The 21449-nt window shown below is 45.4% G+C and overlaps 1 protein-coding gene across 1 annotated transcript in view; it reads left to right on the plus strand.

Moving 5' to 3' along the window:
- Positions 1 to 7034: 7034 nt before the first annotated feature.
- Positions 7035 to 21449, plus strand: part of ncor2 (nuclear receptor corepressor 2) — a gene marked incomplete in the record, with an annotated part of 110346 nt that continues 95931 nt past the window's right edge. The window contains 1 exon segment of the mRNA XM_076270286.1: positions 7035 to 7380.

Here is a 21449-nt window from a genome sequence, read left to right on the forward strand (position 1 = left end):
CCCTCTCCCTCCTCTCTTTTTATTGTGGTTTGATTGTTTTTCACTCTCCTTTTCTCCAGTGTCCTTGTCTGCCAAGTGCTCCGCGGCGGGTAGGGGGAAACAGTCCACTCCCTCCTTCCCCCCCTCCCGTCCCTAGCCCTTCTGGAATGGTCTTTGTAAATATTACATGCGTGCCTTTTTCCCCCTCCAACATCCACAGGTTTGTGAATGTGAGGTTAAACAGGCACGGCTCCTCCCATCTGAAAAAACAGGGACAGGATGTCGAGCAGCACACAAGGGATTCTCTCTATGTCCATCTTTGAATCTTTTTTCCCTTCCTTTGACTCTCACTTTCTCTCCGTCTTTCTCTTTTGCTTCTTTCTTTCTATGTATTAATTTCTTTTAATACTCCCTTCCCCTCTTTCTTTCTTTATGTTTATCTTTCTTAACTCTCTCTCTCTCTATTTCTCTCTCTCTCTCTCATTTGTGGTTAAGAAGAATACCTCTGGACCCTGTCCAGGTAAAGTCCCCCATGGCTCGGTTTGCACAGACAACCGCAGGCGTGAGCCGACAGATGGCCCAGCACGCAGAGCTGGCACAGAGCTGGCCCCAAGCGGGCAGAGTTGGCACAGGGTAGTGCCCACTCCACACCAGGAACCTGCTGTACACAGGAAAAGGGATGAGGAGGCGGAATATGCTCATGGTGTGAAACATGGCAAGCCAGGAAAGCGTAATAGGAATATGCCTATGTCCTTAAAAATATGTGTGTGTGTCTGCAAGTGTGTGTGTGTGAGTATGTCTGTGTGTGTGTGTGTGTGTTTCTAAATTTGTCCTTGGGGGAATTTGTGGTGTAGCGCTTGAATACTGTGGCCTCATTGGCCTCTGGGAGGTCCATTTGAATCAATGCTCTGAATCAAATGACCAGCAAACTCTGAAAATCCACATATCATCTTGTTTATTACCTCTTAATTCTCTGGCTATTAACACGGTCTCGCTGAGTTTATGCCACCGCTACATTGCCCCCCCTCTCTCTCTCTTTCCTCTCTGTCTCTCTCCATCCCTCTCCTGCTTCACCACTAACACCAAACTGGCTGCTGTTGTGTCCAGGGTGCTCCTGCTGAAGGTAACACATGCAGTTGATTAGAGGAGTGAGGAAAGAAGGAGAAAAAGGAAGAGGGGAGGAAGGGATGGAGGGAGGAAGAATGTCAGAGAGAGAGAGAGAGAGAGAGAGAGAGAGAGAGAGAGAGAGAGAGAGAGAGAGAGAGGCTCTGGCAGTGGTCCAGGTGCAGGCAGACACGGGAAGCTGGGCTGGAATTTCAGCTATGCAGGCGGTCAGTGGGTACATCTGTGAAACACAGACCAAGAGACAGAAGGAGGGATGGAGGGAGGGATGAAGGAAGGGAGAGAGAGAGAGAAACAGGCATAAGCGATCCAATAACAGAACATGTTGATTTGGCATGTACACTGAGAGAGTAGATGCACATATTGCATGCAAGCGCACACTCATTTAATCCCAAACGCCTGCAGAAGCACTGTCACACACACACACACACATCCATTGTCGTGCACTGGGTGGTTGCTTTCTCTTCTCTTCTGCTTGCCACTTTCCTGTCATCACCGCTTCCTCTCAGGAATTTCAATTCCTCATGCAAACAGACAAAGACATCATTCCCTCCCTGAGTACACAACACGCCCTGACACACTGACACATACACACACACACACTAGCACACACACTATCTCTCTCTCTCTCTCTCTCTCTCTCTCTCTCTCTCACACACACACACACACACACACACACACAAACACGCTCCCTCTTGCTCTCTCACACACATAATTAGATATAATCAAGTGTGCATGCACACACACACACACACATACACTCACAAGCACAAGCAAAAAGCTCTTAGCACATGCAGCACACACCGAACCAATTACCAGTCACATAACAGCTTAACTCAATAACCCACCCCCCAAACACACACACACTCACACACACACACACATACATTATCACTTTTATTTTTTTTAACATACACTATATCAAGCTACTCAGCCTCACTTGTAAAGTCATAACCTCCTCTTGCTCTTGTTTTCTCACAACTACAACATCTATCAAAGCAATCGCTGGGCAGGGATGAACATATCTCACTGTACACACACTGTATGAACCGAGTGACCTCTTTGGCTTATTGTGCCCATAGTACAGTTAAAACACAACACAGATGTCCGTCCGCACCGCTGCAGGCATGAGCAGCCGGTCACCTTTCACTAACATAAGCTGCATATGTAACCGGAGATGTGGGTTTACATTGCAGCGGGCCCAAACACACCCGCTGTTGTCTCTCGGTGTAAGACTCGCTCCCTCCTCAGGGAAATGTGTTTTGTTTATACTTATCCACTTGCCAGCATGACCTAAGCCTGCATTACATTAATGCCCAAATACAGGCCAATGAAGACAATCAGGAGAGGGAAATGGATACTTATGACGTGCAATGCAATACTCCAAGGTTCCTTTGAAGAACAAAAACATGGACTCGTATGTGGTTACTTGCTGTGTGTGTGTGTGTGGTGTGTGTGTATATGTCTGTGTGTGTGTGTGTGTGTGTGAAGGAGGGCAGAGTGCACAACCTGAGGCGATGGTTGTTCTTTTCTGGCAGACACCTGATTTATCACTCACACTTAATGCTCTTCATACCTTTCTTGACAATGGTGTGAATGAAATCGCTGTATCATGTAGTTATCATCAACTGATGATAAGCACTGGAGTGTTCTTCCTCTGCACATTTTATAATTATTTTCTAGATTACCACACCTGAACGGCTAAAACCAGTGTTAGTAAATAGTAAATAGTAAATAGTTTCTTTCTATTTTTGTGTTGATAGTTTGCTTCAATCATTGCTTACACACGGTCATTAGACCACAAAATAATGTCTTGAGGAGACATAGCTCTGGCTGTTATAGTTAAATCTTAAGCAGTTTAATCAGGTGTGTTGCAATAGTACTGCCTGTCAAGCCCTTGGGGGAGGACTGGACATTCCTGAACCTGAGAGGCCTCTCTGAGAAATGGCAGTGTTTAACACATGATGCTTGAAAAGAAGACCCTGATCCTGACTACAGCCCTCCCATACCAATTCTTATAGCACTCAGTTTATCATTCTTTTCACATTAAATTCAATTAGACTCCCTGAGTTATTATTAATAACATTTAGGCAGGTAGAGGTATAAGCTTTCCAAGCATGAGTGTGTGGTGTGTCTCATACATGTAGGCTACACACACACACACACACACACACATACACACACACAAACACAAACACACACACACACACATGCCCTACTGTACTTCAGCAAAGCACGCCTGAGCTGAAATAGAGGTGGATGGGAAGTGCTTACCGCTGAGACAGAAATTGCAAGTCAAAACAGGATATTACAACAAATACAACACTTCCACACGGCTGGCGGTGGTGGTGCCGTTGCTCAGGCGTGGCGCGCAGTCGAGTGAGAAGCATTCTTTTGTAACACCTCGCTCCAGGGGCACCGCATTGCCCAATCTCAGTAGAAGTCACAGCTAGTCGCTGATCCGCTTTTACACTTTAAACGCCGCTCTAAGCCTCTGCAAAACCATGCCCCCTTCCTTATTACTTCTCTCACTCTTTCTCTCTATCCCTCTCTCTGTCCTCTAATTTTGTCTCTCTCTCTCTCTCTCAGTCTGTCTCTTTGAAGAGAGGATAATTCTGTGGAATGTTCAGCCGGGGCTCTCTGGAGGCAGTAATGAATATCAGTACTCAGTAGGCAGACGGAGATTGGACTGGGACTGGACGTCCATCAGAGCCACATAAGAGCCTGGCATGTAATTACACTGGCACTAAATTTAGCCACTCTGTTTGAATCTCACTATTTAAACCCAGACCATATCACTCTCCCCAAAAAGGATTTACAGACTAATAAGTAAATGTTCTGTAAGTAAAATCTAAGCCACAACATGTTCCTCTTCTTCTTCTCAAGCATATTATGCTATACCTGGTCCTTCACTGTCTGACAAAATAAAATTTAAGTTGACCTACAGGCTTATCTCTTTTTCTCTCTCTATTACTCTACTATTTTTTTTATTCTATCTTCCCCCTTTAGCTTTCTCTCTGTGGCCTACTAGTCACCTACCAATAAGGTGATAGTTCACAAAGCAGGGGATGTTATAGTATGTTATAGTAGGCGTAATTTGTATGTTATAGGTAAAATATTAGTTTCCCCTGTAATTGTCATCCCAGTAATTGTATTGGCAAAATGAATGACCTTAAGTAGCCTTGTTGAAATAGACAAAGACAAAACTATTCCGATAATGCAATTTGTGGGTGTGTGTGTGTGTGTGTATGTGTGTGTGTGTGTGTGTGTGTGTGTGTGTGTGTGTGTGTGTGTGTGTGCGTGTGTGTGTGTGTGTGTGTGTGCTCAGTCTAATAAAAGCCCCATTAGTCTAAATGAAATCCCATTAGTCTGAAGGTTTTTGATGAACTTACAAAGCAAAAACAAAACATATTTCTCTCTCTCTCTCTCCCTCTCTAACACACACACACACACACACACACACACACACCCACAACAGGGTTACATAAAAAAGCTCTGTATTCTGTGTGTGAAGTGAATGACATCCTTAATGAGTCTCACTGCCTCACTACCAAACTGGCCTCTGAGGAGCCCCCTCGTTCCAGTGCGGGCAAAACTAATTGGGCATCGCAGAGATGGCCAACTAGATTACACCCCACCACCCAGCATGCAGGAGGAAAGGCTAGATCGAATAAACAACTCTCTTTTCCTACCCAGCGGAGGAGAACCAGTGGCAGCCACAGAAGGGAGGCAGCAATGGTGTGAGCAAATATGGGGGGATATGGACGGATGAAAGGATGGAGGGATTGTGCATGAAACCGCAGTGAGAGCAAGAGAGACAGAGAGAGAGTGAAAAGTGAAAGGCTGAGGGAAGATAAACAAGCCTATCTGACATCATGGTGACCACATGGGAACGAGAATGTAGGTCAAATCCAACCTGGCCTGAGATTTGACAAGAGAACGGAAGGCTGGTAGCAGCTATTTGGTTCAGGGATGAGATCATCTGAGACAAACCATTCAGCCCTTAGAGCTGCCCTCAAAGGGGAAAACATGCAGAAATATTAACATCAAACTTTAAACACGCCAAACAGACATCAGGGGACTTTGGCCAAGGACATTTAACATCCTTAGATGACTGTAATTAGTGTGATAGTAGTGGATGTGTATGAATTGTTTTGTGCTATTAAGATCTTTTCTCATACATTTGATCATGTGCTGCTCCTCTTACTCTTCATACATGATGGTATGTTAATTAATGTCCATCTCCAAGGTCTCATTTTGGCATGCATACAAGGCTCTTAAATAAATTGGCAAAATGAGCCAGAGGCCTGTTTGTCATGGAAGATGGAGAGAGAGAGAGAGAGAGACCTTTCCCTCCTTTAATTATTTCCTCTGTCAGATAGAGGTTACAGTGATACCTGTTCAGCATAAATGTCAACATGCAAATCAGTTATGAGATAAAAGCTGTGGAGCCAAAGAGCACCATTGCTTGGGAGTAAGAAAGCCGTTCTACAGCAGATGCTCTGCTTCTGACTGCACCCAGGCTGAATTGGCTAAATGGCATCAACTCAACTGTAACTCATGTCCTTGTTGTTAAGTCCCTTCTCCATTGTAGCACAGCCCTGAAAGATGCTGCATTCCTTTTGTACCACACTTCATTCCACTAACAGACTCAAACTTGTGGTCTCACATTGATTCAAGGTCCTGTTGGATCACAAGAGCTGTACAAGCTTTTCAGCAATAGCTACCATTGACTACAACTGTCAATTTTACCGTTACACATTGATCACTGTGAAATGAATGAGTGCTTGAGTTTAGCTAATTGTCCGGCACGTTGTTGATGACCAAAAGGGCAGAGAGAGTGGAGGTGGATAGGTCCAGAGGTGAGCTATGCTCTGCGAGAAGGTCTCAGATCAGTGAGAGGGCACTGACGAGCTCATACGTCACACGCCGAGCCCTTCAGCATGCCACCCTCTGATCATCCCCGACATCATTACTCAACGCTGGACACCGTATGCACAGCTTGTTTCTCCCCAGGCATCAAAAGAACCAGATGCAGGGGATCTTGAGGAGAAACTGCAAAAACAGGAGTGTGCGTGTGTGTGTGTTCGGGTGTGATTTGGACAGAGGTCTGTTGAAGTCATTTTGTTTGTTTGTGTTGTGAATGTGGAATATGTGACTGTGATCATATACATTTGATGTTTGCAACGGGTTTCATTTGTGAACATTGTGAACATGAACAATGTGTGTGTGTGTGTGTGTGTGTGTGTGTGTGTGTGTGTGTGTGTGTGTGGAAGAGAGAAAGAGTGAGAGTTCATGAACAAACATTACTATGTAATGCAATTCCAAAAGCATACATGCCTGGCCCCCCTGTGCAAACAGAGCAGTAAAGCCATGAGGGTTAGGGGATAATCAGATGGCTGCGCCATTTCCTGTTATTAATGTATTATTTTACCCTTTCCTGCACACTGAAAATACACGGAAATAGGACATTGCTTTGGCTTTCAGCATAGAGATTTAAGTATATTCCAGCGTATGTTACTATACTTCCGCATTAAAAGCGAGGCCAGCATGTTATTATTATGCTATACAGGCTATGTGACCCCAACCAAAGCAACCAACCAGAATTAACAAAAAACAATGTCATATTCATAACAAATAATATGATTGACCTTTATCAAAAATTGTTGTTTTGTGGTTAGACTGAGCTATCACATTCAAAAGAACATAGACTTAATACAATGCCCACAGACTATTTCTCAGGGACAAAATCGGATGGGTGTAGGCCTACTCGTTGTATTCCTCTCTTCAATGATATGTACTGTGTGCTGGCCCTTTAAGAAATAAAATAAAATGCACTTGACGTTGAACGGTCTCGCAAACTACTACTCAATACGGGGATCCAGTCCAGCAGTCTTTTGAGCGACTGAGATTTTTTTTCTGCGAATCGGGATTTTTAAGGACTTACCACAAGGCGAGATTCAAAAAGAAGAATGGAAGCATATACTTGGCAAGGGCCATTGGGATGAAATGAGTGGGCGATCACAGCAAAAAAGGAAAAGACCAAGAGAGCGCGAGAACGTACGACCTATCGAGAGGTCTGTCAGGGAGAGGCGGTTCAGCATTTCACTCGGAGCTGGAGCGACATTCACAAGTACCTAGCAAGATCTGCGCTGAGCAGATGAGAGCGAAAACATCGTCTTTGTTTTTGTGTGGATTATTATTCAATTTCTCATCCGACAAAAACTAGCAAACTAGAAGAATTCTGCTTGCTATATAACGCCTTATTTTAAAACAGAGGTAAGACAACATTTTAATCACTGTCTGTTAGCCGTTTTGCTAGCCAGTGAGCTAACTAACGTTACCCAGCTAGCGGATAGCTTGCTAGCTAGTTGTCTTTCTCCCTCCCCATATGTGCTGGGTTGTCACGCTAGCATGTGCTAGGTAGCTAGCTGCCGTTGGAATAGTCTTTGAGAAGCCCTGTAATTGCGTTCACAAACCACTCGCCTTTGAAACCTAGCCACAGCTAACATTACAAAACAAGGCGGAAACCCAGACCCCCGACTAGCTTCGATAACTACCTAGTTGGTTCGCTAGTAATGTCATTTAGCGTCAATGTTAATGTTGTCCTGTTGACGTTTGCTATCCAGTTATCTATATTGTCTGGTTAGCCAAATGCTGAGTAGTCAAGTGTTGTTTGACCATTTCCTAATACAGCGTTGTCTTGTTGGAAGCGGGTTGCACGAACCCTTAACGAACGCGAGGGATGCTTGTCGATGTTTTTGTTGTATGCCTTGTGAGCTAGCAAGCAGCCCCGTTGAGCAGATGGCTAATTGGTTAGCAAGTCATTTGTGCATGGCGAGCTACCCTCGTTGGTTAGTTAGCCGGCTATCTTGAATGGTGTCGGCAATCACCCAGTGCCAAATAACTTTCGTTAGCTAGTCAATTGCCCAATGGCCCAGAAGCTAGTTAATTGACCAACGTTGACTAACGTAAATAGCTTCTAAGCGGAACATATGACGACAAACGTTTTACGTTGCCATGAATACAATCCCTTGTTGTTATTATAGTTAGCAGACCCTTACTAGTAATTTTAATGACAATAACAAAGATAGTCAGCCAGTCATTTGTGGCTAACGCTCAGTAGCGTTATCCTTGAGGGTGGTAGCTAACGTTAAGCAGAACTTTCCCGTTTACGTTAACACATTCTACAATTAATCTTGACCAATATCCTGTTATCGAAAGGGCATGGGAACACAGTGATCATTCAGTTTTGTTAATCTCTGTTAACGTTACAGTGTTATTCTGCCAATGTTAGAACGAGATAAGAAATCACTGCCGCATGAAGTGCTGTTCTTATCTTTTAAACTGAACAAGACTGCTGGCTTGTATCAATGCATTGAGAGCGAATGTACTCTGATGTGTCGCCACTATTTTATCTGATGCGCCGGAGCTATTACTATTGTTAGTTTGATCGATATTTAAATAAATCCTAGTATTACTCTAGGTACTTGCTCGTGCTAGGACGTGATTTGTTGTGGTATGTCTAAATTTAGATGTAAACTATTGCTCATCTCCAAAGTTGGTGGATTTGCCCGTTTTGTTACGTAACGGAATACGTGTTTGGGAGCAGCAAACGAGATGGTTAATACAGCGTAAAATGGTTGAAAGAACAGTTGAAGCCAAGTTTTGACAGGTTGATTTCACTGGGTTGACATGCGTTCACTGTCCTCCGGTTAAATGGGCAAAATTCATTTTTTCACACTCTCCGGCAATGCCCTTAGCCTCGGATTTTCCCTCTTTTGCAGACGGCTGCTAATTATCATCACTTTTATTAGTATGCATGTGGCGAAGTCTGGTTGTTTAGTTTCTCTGAATTCCTTTAACGGGTAGGGCACCACTGTATGGTACATATGACTAGTAAGTATAACCTTGTGTTTCCCCTTAGAATAACACCCAAGCCAACAACAGTAAACCTTAAATGCTGCTGTCAGCAGTTGCTCCCAAAATTCAGTGGGAAGATTCTAAAACGAGATTCCGACCTCTGAATTACATTACAGACAAGCGGCCAACCCTGAAGTTTTCTTAAAGCAGATAATGCATTCTTTCCCATTGCCTCTCGTAGCAACGAACAAAGCTTGGTCTGATAATCTGAGCCAATAATACCCCCAACCCCCCCCCCCCCCCAACCCAAAACAGAAATGGCCTTAGGTAACCTCTCCCTCTCTCTCTCTCTCTACACTGTGCCAGGAATGTCTCCTGAAAACAACACATTATTTTGGACTCCTCTCAACTGGTGTGTTCCACCCAAGCTCTGCTGTGCATGACCAAGCGGTGCTTCCCTCTGTCTTCTCTCCCTCTCCTCCGCTTACATCACCTCTGTCCCTCTAGCTGCTCACATGCTCTTCAGCTTGTCCCCTGAAACAAAGCAACAAGCTACTGTTCAATAACGTGTTTACTTCTATTACTGCATCACTTATTGGCACTTATTACTGTTTACTTGGCACATTACTTATTGGAAATGTAACAAGGAGTTACACCCTTAACAGACTGCAACCTTAAAGAGTTGTGGGTACACTAAGACATGGTACACCAACGACATGGCAATCCACCAAATTCTCACTGTACGTACACACCGCCGCCGATTTGAGCTTCCAAAGTTTCAGGAAGTCATTCATTTTCAATGGAAGCCGGCTTCTCTCAACTTCCAGAAGCGGCAAATACGTCGGCGTCACGTTTTGGGCGTCTTGAGCGACTTGTGCGTCAAGCAGAAAGTTGAAAGTCGGTCAACTTTATGGTAATGAGCTATGACGCGGTTCAGCGACCAACGACCAGCAAACAATCAGATAGAATAAAGTATTAAGATAGAACATGATCAAACATAAAATGCTGTCACGTCAGAGCGGCCAAAGCGCCCAAAGCTTCCCTATACTTTTTTAACGAGCGTCCTTGACATGGCGACCAGTGCTTCTTTGGAAGCTCAAGTCGGCGGCGGTGTGTACGTACAGTCAGAAACTAGTATGGGAGTGTCAATTTGGCTCTCTGCCTGTCAGGGAAGGTGTTGTGATGCATGGGGGCTCCCCCATTTTTGGCCATATTGTTTTTTCTGTTCTCCTAGTCACCATTCTTCTTTCTTTGCCTTTGTAGAACACACTTGTGGCGGTAGTGTCAATGTGCCAGCGCAGAGGGAGACCAAACCACTATGATTTTACAGCACCACTGTAAATACATTGCACACTGTACTATGTGCCCATAAAGACTGGGAAGGCCTAAGACTACCTATTGCTAATATTGCTACAGCAACTACAACTTGCTACTACTGAAAAACAATCTTAATGCTGTAGGCTAGCTCAGCACAACATGCTCCATTGAATCCCAACCTTCCCATTGTAGTTAGGAAATAATGCCTTGGGAAAAGTATACTAGCCCTTGGTATTGGCTTGGCTGATAATAATGTTAGTGGCAAGGGAGCAGGAAATGGCTGTGGTTTGATGTCTGTTTCAGCTCAAAATGTAACCTTTTCAATTAGGCTTTCATTTGTATCTGACTGCTATCGCTGTAATCATGATTCATGAGAAAGGGCAGTACTTCTTTATTCTGTGTAAAATGTCAATACCTCTACTGTGGATATTCCTGCAGCACTGCTGATAAGACACAGTAGCTTGATACCATGGCTACATCAGCAAAAATGACTTCTGCAACAGCCCTTGCGCAACTGTCTGTTCTAACGCAATATCAGAAACAATGTGATATCATGTGTTTCTGTCAGAGGCGGACAGAGTACACAGCTTCATTGAGTAAAAGTACAGATACCCTTTGCTAAATTTTACTCAAGTACAACAGTCAGATGTCTACTGAAGTACTTGTTTTTAAAAGTACTTGAGTATCAAGAGTACAAGAGTAGTCTACATTTTCTAAATATTGCATTACTACTGCCACAGTGCTTACATTTATGTACAGAAACGTCCTACATGGAGTTATGAAAAATGTTAATGTTAATACCTTGGAGAATGTAAAAGGAATTGAAAGTAAAATCATTTTCATCTTTTTACCATGTTGCCAGGGATGGTCAGTATTTCTAATACATGTATTTAAAATACGTATTTCAAATACAAAATACTATTTTGTTATTGAAACACTTGAAGCGAAAACTATCATTAACTTGTTCAGAAAATTGAAATAGTCTGGCGAGGTGGGGCCACAGGTTGGCACATTCCCGGGATGGACCTGCTGCGTCTTCATCCATTGTTTCGTCCATGGTTTCGTCTCTTATCTAAATCTGACCATGGAGTTGACTTTGGCGGAAAGCTTAAGGTGATTGCTGATAGGCTGTCCCAATCAGTGGTGCCTGCACAATCCAATCACGTTTGAGAGGGAAACAACAAATTGAGGGTTTCCGAGATTTTTATTTTTTCCTTTTTTTTTTAGAAGAAGTAACGGATACTCATGGTTATGGATAGAAATGTAGTGGAGTAAAGAGTACAATATTTGCCTCTCAAATGTACTTGAGTAAAGTCATGAGTACTCCCCAAAAATGATACTCGAGTAAAGTACAGATCCCTCCAAATTGTACTCAAGTAAATGTACTCTGTTACTGGCCGGCTCTGGTTTCTGTTTCCCGTTGCGTCTGAATTTACAGTGCCAAGAGTTACTATTCTGAGGTGGTTAAGTTTTGTATAAAGGTTGTCCTGGTTCCAGGTCACCAATTTGGTATTTTTCATCAGACAGTCAATGGACATTTATGGTAAAAAGTGGGAAGCAAACAGGGCTGCCATTGCCCTTCCTTTTTGGTCATTGTTGTGCTACCGAGCTCATTCATCCCTGGCTGTGGCTCATCTCCAGATGCACTCTCTCTCTCTCTCTCCCTCACCCTCACCCTCTCTCTCTCTCTCCCTCCCAGACCATGTGGAGTTCATTACTGAAATTTAGGCGAACTTTACTGTGTGAGAAGTTTTCCCCCCCTCCTTGCTCCTTGCCCATGTGAATGTGAGCGTTGAGTAATTCTGCCTGCGTCCTGTACAGTCACTGTGTGTCTTCTGAGCTGATGAGACGGGGGGGGGGGGCATTTGGGCATTTTATGTCTGTTCTTTAGTTCTTATAGAAATGCTGGGTTTCCTTTTTGAAGAACCACTGCACAAAGGTGAAGGCTTTATAGATAAGCTTTTAGTGACCACATCTAGCTTTGCCTCCAGGCTGTAAAAATTGCACAAGTTATTTTGTTTGGGTTGTTGGAAGTCATGTTCTCAGTGGTGTTTTCTTTTGTAGATGTTGAAGGGTGGATTATGTGTGTTGAATGAGGTTGTTTCATCAGAGATCTGGCACAGATGAGACTTCACTAGCTCCCACGAGGTGTGTGGGGGGATGGGGGGGTGGGGCTGGGCGTGAAGCACCGTTGGTTTATCTCCATTTTAGAATAGTGTAGGGCAGGGTAGGAATTTCACGGCGGCCACAACGGCATGGCCCTCGTTGCCCCATGCGTTGGCCGTGATGCCCCTTTAAAAATCAGAGGTTTAAAGGCCACAGTGGCCTTGGTGCCCCCTTCTTTCAATATTCTGCTCTGCGTCTGACTAATAGCGTATTTTATTAGCCTATGGCCTGCCATAATAATCTTAGCATTCACAGCGATAGACATAGAGACATAGAGTTAACTTTGGCCTTGGTGCCCTGACATGTGGCGTTTGTGCCCCCCACCAAATATGCCCAACTGAAGACCAAGTGGCCTTGCCCCTAAAATGGTGAAATTCCAAGCCTGGTATAGGGTCATTCTGGTGGCGCGGTCGGCTATCTGTTTTTCCAGGAACGGGGAAGGTTGTGGGAGAGTGGCTGAGCCTTGGGGCCCTAAAGGGCTATCCCTCACTGGGCCGGACAGAGCAAGAATCCAGCTGAATTAAAACAGGAGAATTTATTGTGGCATCCAGGCTATTCATCCCATGTGCTTAGGAGAGAGAGGGTCACCATTCTGTCTGTGTGTGTGTGTGTGTGTGTGTGTGTGTGTGTGTGTGTGTGTGTGTGTGTGTGTGTGTGTGTGTGTGTGTGTGTGTGTGTGTGTGTGTGTGTGTGTGTGTGTGTGTGTGTGTGTGTGTGTGTGTGTGTGTGTGTGTGTGTGTGTGTGTGTGTGTGTGTGTGTGTGTGTGTGTGTGTGTGTGTGTGTGTGTGTGTGTGAATATTAATATGTGTGCTTGAACTGTGTGTGTGTGTCTGAATATTAATATGTGTGCTTGAACTGTGTGTCTGAATAATAATATGTGTGCTTGAACTGTGTGTGTGTGTCTGAATAATAATATGTGTGCTTGAACTGTGTGTGTGTGTCTGAATAATAATATGTGTGCTTGAACTGTGTGTGTGTGTCTGAATAATAATATGTGTGCTTGAACTGTGTGTGTGTGTCTGAATAATAATATGTGTGCTTGAACTGTGTGTATTTAAATGCATTTTTGTATTTCTAAGAGTATTTGAATTATGTGTTTTCTTGTGATGTGCACACATGTGCACAGGTCTGTACTTTAACTTGTGTGTGTGGAATGCGGCCCCAACTCTGTTGAAGGTTTAGTGTGTAATTGCTTTTGAAAGGTCCAAGGAGTGTCTGCGCATATTTGCTTGCTCTCCCTCACAGCTTCCTTGAGTAATTAGGCAGTTGAGATAACTGCAGGGAGGTCACCTCAGGTATTTAAATGTAAGACATACTTGTGGTATGCTCAGTGAATCAGTCCAAGAAAGTGCAGTCATTTTCATAAATTGGTCCAATGATTGTGTGAAATCACAGTTAGTGAAGGACATCTAGCCTACTTGTGTCTGTAGAAAAGAGATTCTTTTTCATTCAAACTACGGCTGGCTCATTGTCATCATTTGCCACCATGAGTCTTAAGTCAGTTTTTATTGGTGAATTTTCTGATGTTTATCATGGGAAAATGGAGGCCTGATTCAATCCCAGACAAGAGTGGCTGGGAATGGGAAAAGGAAAAGGGTAAGTGGTGGCTGCTTGGTCTTGTGCGTGAAAGGTCTTGAAAGTGATGCTCCTGAAATGTGGGCATGCTGTGAAATGCCATCTGGAACGCCAAGTCACTGGAGTAGCTGTGGGGTCTGTGATGTGGGAAGCTATTTTCACCCTCGGCCGCTACCGGATAGGGCATGAAGGCAGGCTTTCAACTGGGGCTGGTGCAGGCCTACAGCTATGGACAAGACCTCTCGCTCACACGCACACAGGCAAGTGAATCAATTCTCCTCGATAAGTCTCTTTTGGGCTCAGCATTTTTTGTGCCAAGATGGTGGCCATTCTCCCCTGCTGAGCCGCCATTGACCCCAGTTGCTGCAGAGGGGATGTGTCCTGCCTTGGCTCTCGGAGCGAGCAGCTGCATTCCTTTGTCTTCCTTAGTGTTCTTTAGTGCTTTTCTCTATGTGGATTCAGCCACGTATCTCCTCACTGAGGACTGGAAAGTGGACCAGACCTGTAGCAGATATCCCACTGTCATTCCATTAAAGAAGCAACACACTAGGCTAACTTGGGCTCTCTAGTAGTAGAATACCACAAATTCCACCTGTCTCTGCCAGTGAGTTTGGTGTGAGTCCTGGATTAATGTCTGGAACCTAATAACAGCCCTAGTTCCTAGGCGGAGCTCCCTCTCTCTGGCTTTCTTTCTTTCTTTATTTCTTTCTTTCCCTCCCTTCCCCTCCCTTTCCCTCCCTCTCTGTCTCCCCTCTATGGCCTCCGCAGGGAGAGCCCACTCATCCACCTCACACAAGAGAAATCAGAGCAGACAGCTGCACTAATGCTCCAAACACCAAACAGCAGGCTCTCCTCCCTGCATGCCAGCTTTCAAAGAACATTTAGGTGTGTGTGTGTGAAAAAAATCCAGTTCCTGTATCAGAGTAGACACTCCACCTTAGCTTCCCCTGCCCCTGCTTATCAAGATGGAGATCTGAAATGACACTTGGGCAGCTGAACCGGGCATGTGACCCCCAGTGACTCACGGCCCCCAGAGAGTCTCTCAAATGCCTGTCCCAGAGAAGCCTCTCCCCCTTTTATCTGCTATATGGAAACTGCATGTTTGTGTTTTGCCCGCTGGGACACTAAAAAAGATCCATATGTAGTAGTTGTGTGTGTGTGTGTGTGTGTGTGTGTGTGTGTGTGTGTGTGTGTGTGTGTGTGTGTGGTGTGTGTGTGTGTGTGTGTGTGTGTGTGTGTGTGTGTGTGTGTGTGTGTGTGTGTGTGTGTGTGTGTGTGTGTGTGTGTGTGTGTGTGTGTGTGTGTGTGTGTGTGTGTGTGTGTGTGTGTGTGTGTGTGTGTGTGTGTGTGTGTGTGTGTGTGTGTGTGTGTGTGTGTGTGTGTGTGTGTGTTCGTTCGTTCGTTCGTGTTCCTCAAATTCAGCCCTTGTATGGAAATGGGTTGCTTGACTCTGTGCCTGCCTACAGTGTGTGTGTGTTTAGAGCGCGGCGCATGTTTTTATAGATGTGGCACGGACATCCTAAATGCTGCTTTTTCTCTTGTGGCCCACTCAGACAGAAGTCCCATTCTGCAGTGAGATTTATAACCTGCTCCCTCCCTCCCAGGCTCTCTCTCTCTCTCTCTCTCTCTCTCTCTTCCTCTCCCTCCCTCCCTTCTTTCTGATGTTATCCAGTTCCTGAAAGTGAACACAGCTGCTGTGCCGACATTTCCAGGAAACTGGATAACATCCAGAAAGAGCGAGAGGGGGGGAGGGGAATGAGAGGAAGATAAAAAGTGTGTGCGCGTGCTGAGTGAAGATGTATAGGGGATAACGGGCCTGTGTGTCTATAGAAACAAGGGAATGGTCGATTCCATAAGTACACAATCACTGTTTCGGTGTGAAAGCGGAAAAGTCAACGAAAGACTGATATTATTCATGGTTGATTGGTGTGAGTGTGTATAATAGACCTGCTGGAAGTGGTCCAAGCATGTAGCCCTGGGGGCTCTGGCTGGATGCCCTATATGTGTGCCAATGCTTGACCCCCCCCCCCAACCACCCCATGCTGGACAGTGCCAGGCTTGGTCTGCTCATGTTTATAGCCTGTCTGTCTGTCTTTCTCTCTCTCTCTCTCTCTTTCTTTCTCTCTCTCTCTCTCTCTCTCTTTCTCTCTCTCTCTCTCTCTCTCTCTCTCTGCAAACATGACCTCTGAGTGTTTTGGTAACGTTGGTGTTCTCCTCTGCTCCTTTGAAGCCAATGTTTGACAAAAAGGGACAGATCATTATTGTTTTCCGATTTCTGTTTTTGTAGCAAAGTTCAGGGTTGACGAACTCTAGCCTGCGAATTTGTTTGGTGCACTGCCAGTACAGTATGGCAGCTCAACGTCAAGGCTGAGCCCTTGGTTAAAATGAGCAGACACCACTTGTCTTCTGCGATCTGGGACTAACGGTCGGCCTACACTGGGGGTGTGCAATTGAATTGTTCTGTTTGCTGACCATGAAAATAGTTTTTAGAGGACTGGTCTAATTTATTTGAATGTATGCGCCACTTATCAAGTGTAGCCTGTTCCATTGGTTATAGTGGGAGGTAATTGTTGCAGCATAGGCTCTATGAACGGAATACTTCTATTTACGTGCCTGGTGTAGCCTATACAGTCAAGAAATTGGAAAGTTAGCCTATACCTTGACATCCTGAATCGGAAATGAACCTCGATTCAACAGACACGCTCTCCAGGCTACATTGCTCTGATGACTCATTTGCATTAGCTGAATTTCAGTACTCTTGTTCTAGTCGATCCAGAGGTCTGAGTCATGCGGCCTTTTGTTTACAACAGATGTTGATTCACTCTGACATTGATATTTCTATGTAAATTAAGTGGCGTGACAGAAAGTGGTCATTTATACCTTTTTTTTTTAGCTCTGCGAACAGGAATCATTTCTTTAGGATGCCAACAAAAGTGCTCCCTGTTGCTACCCAGCACATTAACTGGCTGCAGGTCAAGGCCAAGAACGATAACTATAAATAAATATCGTTCTCGTTAATATGAATGACTGCGTTCACACACAAACTATAACGATAACGACATGAAGAACGATATCGTTGGGCATCACTTTCAGAGCGATTTACAGAACGATAAAAAGCTAATAGCCAATCAGAACCCATCAAATTTTAACCGTCACATTCATTAACACAAGGAGAGCCTTTGTTTATTGTTCAGTGTGAACGCTTTTATCGTTATGGTTCTAGTTATCGTTCTTGGTGTGGATAGGCCTTTATCTTGTCAGATTGCTTGACCTCAACTGTTGTAGAAATCAGGTAGGGCTTTGAAGAGTCTCCTCTCTCTCCCTCTCTCTCTCTCTCTTCCCCCCCCCCCCCCCCCCACCCCAGCGAGGCACAGGGGTCATGCTGTAATCTCTCCTGGGCTCTCCGCGTCTTAAACGCAGTTAAGGAGGGAGTGGCCCAAACCCGGCCATCATGGAAAACAACCTCAGAGCAGGGGGCCCCAGGCTGGGAGTGGTTAACAGGCAGTCTCTGTCTCTCTCTCTCTCTCTCTCTCTCTCTCTCTCTCTCTCTCTCTCTCTCTCTCTCTCTCTCTCTCTCTCTCTCTCTCTCTCTCTCCTGCCACCCCACCCACTCCATCGCTTTCCTCTTTCATCCCTTCTTCATGTCTTCCTTCACACTTTTAGTCATACACACTTTCACAACCATTCCTCCCACACAGCCACACAAGTCATATCTCCGCGTTTGAGGGACATGGTCTCTCTCTCTCTCTCTCTCTCTCTTCACCCCGTCTGTGATGTGTGATTATGAAACAGGGTGGCAGCTTATGAAACGGGGGTGTGTTGGCCTGAGCTGGGGCCTCACTGGGAGCAGCAACCAGCACAGATTTCAGTGTGTGTGTGTGTGTTGTGTGTGGGACTGGCACATCACTGTGAAAGCCTGACAATAACAGACCGACGGACTGCACCCCCTCCCTCCTCCCCCACCCTTTCGTGCAAACCATAAAGCACTGCTCACAACAAGTCCTCAGTGGAACCTCCTGTGCTGTCACATACATGCACACACACACACACAGTCAGTATCAAGCCTGCAACAGCAGTGCTACAATGGCCTTAAACAAGGTCATACACTACTGCGATGCCTCAAAGAGCTGTACAATTTGGGGAAAATTTTCGATTGACAGATCATCTGTCCATTTTTTGACAGATTTTTTTGCGATTGTAATTTGATAAGTTTAAACCGTTCACCCACAAACTCACACAGACACACAGAGTCCATTCACCAACTCGCGTACATCTGTTTGGCTTAGTGTCTCTTCTTGTCCTCCTCTATCTCTCTTACACTCCTCCTTTCCTCTCCTCCTCTCCTCTCCTCTCCCTTCCTGTTCTCTGAATAGACGTGGGCATGTGTGTCTGTGACGGAGGCATTTGTTTAGCATGGTTTACACTATGATGGTCTCTAGCGAGAGTGAGAGAGTGAGTGGGTGGAGGAGGGGCAGTGTTGCTCACACCAGTAAACACTCCAAAGACTGGAGAATCAGCAGGCTCCTGCTAGTGTGCCCTCCTGACTCGACCATCACTGGCTCTATTGTTCACACACACACACACACACACACACACACACACGTTACAGTAAGCAGGCATGATGTCACAGCAGCACTCAGACAAAGGAACTCGTTTTTCCAGGAGCCGTCATCCGCTCCGGGAATGTGTGTGTGTGTGTGTGTGTGTGTGTGTGTGTGTGTGTGTGTGTGTGTGTGTGTGTGTGTGTGTGTGTGTGTGTGTGTGTGTGTGTGTGTGTGTGTGTGTGTGTGTGTGTGTGTGTGTGTGTGTGTGTGGCCAACTGTGAGAGCGGGGGAGGGGATGAGAGGAGAGGCAAGCTGAAAATGTGTGTGTGTGTGTGTGGGGTGCTAGTGTGGAACACTTGGTGTTGGGAAAGGCATTCTGTCATTTCCGAACGCCTCCATTGTTTTCTCTGTGGCTGCCCAGTGTTGGTCCCCCAGTTTCCCTGGGCAGTCCTCTGTGGCCTCTCTCTCTCTCTCTCTCTCTCTCTCTCTCTCTCTCTCTCTCTCTCTCTCTCTCTCTCTCTCTCTCCTCTTCTCTTCTCTCTCTCTCTCTCTCTCTCTCTCTCTCTCTCTCCCTCCCTCCCTCCCTCCCTCCCTCCCTCTCTCCCTCTCTCTCTCTCTCTCTCTCTCTCTCTCTCTCTCTCTCTCTCTCTCTCTCTCTTCCTCTTCCTCCTCTCCTGTACAACTTTCTTCTCTTTCTCAGCCCCCTCTTTCTTCATATCTATCAATCATCTGCTATCTCTGTCTTTATTTTTCTCTCTGCATCTGTCAGTGTGTGTGTGGGAGGGTACCTGAATATATACGGCCTGTGCTGTTTCTGCCTTCTTGCAGTGTGTAGAGTGATAAGGTTGATTTCTGAGGAGCTCAAGATTACAGTGATGTGTGTGTGTGTGTGTGTGTGTGTGTGTGTGTGTGTGTGTCCTACCCCTCACTGCCTCTTTTCTTCTGTTTCTGTAGTATGACGATTATCTTCAGAGTCTCTCTCTCTGGTGTTTGTCAGGCTTCTCTGGTCCTCTTATCTAGGTGTGTTTACTTAAACACACACACACTCGTACTTGGAGACAAATACAGTGCTGGGCCCCGGTCCAGCTGGGAGTGTGTTTTATGGCTGTTTATTGGTCACTCCTGACGATGCTGGCTGCTGCACGGCAGCTCCCATTCCGGCACATTCCAACGAGGTCACAGAGCATGGGCTTCGCTGACATCACGTCGGAGGTCATTCTGAACTGTTCTTGGTATGCTGGCGTATTTTGGTTGCCTGCTTCCTTTTTTTTTTTTTTTTTTTTTTAAAACCAACAGGCTATTGAGAAGTGAATTGCTATGCGTGGTTGTGTGTAGGTGTGTGTTTGTGTAGGGATGGCTTACAGTGTGTGTGTTTTTATAGGGTTAGAATCTAATGCTAATCCTATAAGGAAGAGGTTCATCTCATTGGAGCAAGTCAGACAGACAGCCATTCATGTTATCTTTTTTTTATTCTGGCAAGTTCTTTGTTCATTTTCACAGCCTGCTACCTCTTTTAGACCAGGAACCCCCCCCCCCCCCCCACACACACACACAGCCTGCATAACTGTGATTTCCTTCCAGCCACAGCTACTACAGCTCTCCCCTCCCCCTGTCTCTCTCTCTCTCTCACACACACTCTCACACACACACACACACACACACACACACACACACACACACACACACACACACACACACCATCCCTGACCACAGCACTTAGTGTGATTAGCCCTCTCATCCATTCGGCAGTAGTGGTCCTCTGGTTAGCTTTGGCTGCTGATCCAGGGATGGCTGTGCGCCGCAGCTCCTGACTGGGGGAGCAGCCGCCGCAGGTCAGGCCCACTGACTGGGGATCAGCTCCGAGCGCGCGGTTTCTGGAGCGGTTTACGGTTTCCATTCATAAAGACCAGGGGGAAGTGGCTGCTGGATGTGGGCCTGATGGCTTGCTGGCGCTTTCATCTATAAAAAAAAAAAAAGTCTGAGCGAGATGGAGAGTGGGAAAGAGGAAACAACACGCTAAGGAAGAGAGAGGTGACTTAGCCGTGTGTGTGTGTGTGTGTGTGTGTGTGTGTGTGTATTGTGTGCACACACACACACACGCAAACAATCACAGTAGAGCTCTAGGTCCTCACATACTCATAGCTGCTGCACACAACATTGTAAGAAGAGGGAAAACAAAATGGAGTGAGATTCTGCTCTTTGTGTCGACTTTTCCACAAGCCTATCAGTGTCTGTCTGCATGCCAGGGCATTATTCTCTCACAGGTGGGCCATTCAGTTGTATATTCTCCTATATTGGCGATAGCTTGAGCATGATGCAATGGTGTTGTCTTTATTGCACATTCCCCTGTTGTCTACTTCACGTGATGTTATTGTGATCACATGTCTTCACTAAACCAGAATGACTTCCTCTGTGCTTGACACAATGGCATACAGGTCTTCGTACCTTGTCTGTATACAATTTTTGTTGGTGACCTGCAGTCATGTCATGTGTGCTCGATTGCTACTATAACTATACAATGAGCCGTAGATTCTTACTTAGGAGGTTTTTGATATGCATTGCACATTGGTTGACATACAAACCTCAAATGAAGGTAGTCTGGACCGTGTGTGTGTGTGTGTGTGTGTGTGTGTGTGTGTGTCTGTGTGTGTGTGTGTGTGTGTGTGTGTGGAACGAGAGAGTAGGCATAGGAGAAACCTATTGTGACTGGGTGCATGCATGTGATCAAAGTGTCTTTGTCTGTGTGAGCTAAGGTACTTCGATGACAAATTTAGAGATTGCGTGAATAAAAGTGTGTGTGTGTGCAGGTGCGTATATGTCAAGGACCGAGAGAGAGGGTGCTCCTGCTGTCTGGCCTGTCCCCTGTAATTAGTGACCTGATT

Source organism: Alosa pseudoharengus, unplaced genomic scaffold (genome assembly GCF_046254945.1).
Source record: "Alosa pseudoharengus isolate Yale_2024_CS ecotype anadromous, Long Island Sound unplaced genomic scaffold, YU_APseudo_1.1 YU_APseudo_1.1_scf_6, whole genome shotgun sequence".
In the NCBI taxonomy this organism is placed as follows: Eukaryota; Metazoa; Chordata; class Actinopteri; order Clupeiformes; family Clupeidae; genus Alosa; species Alosa pseudoharengus.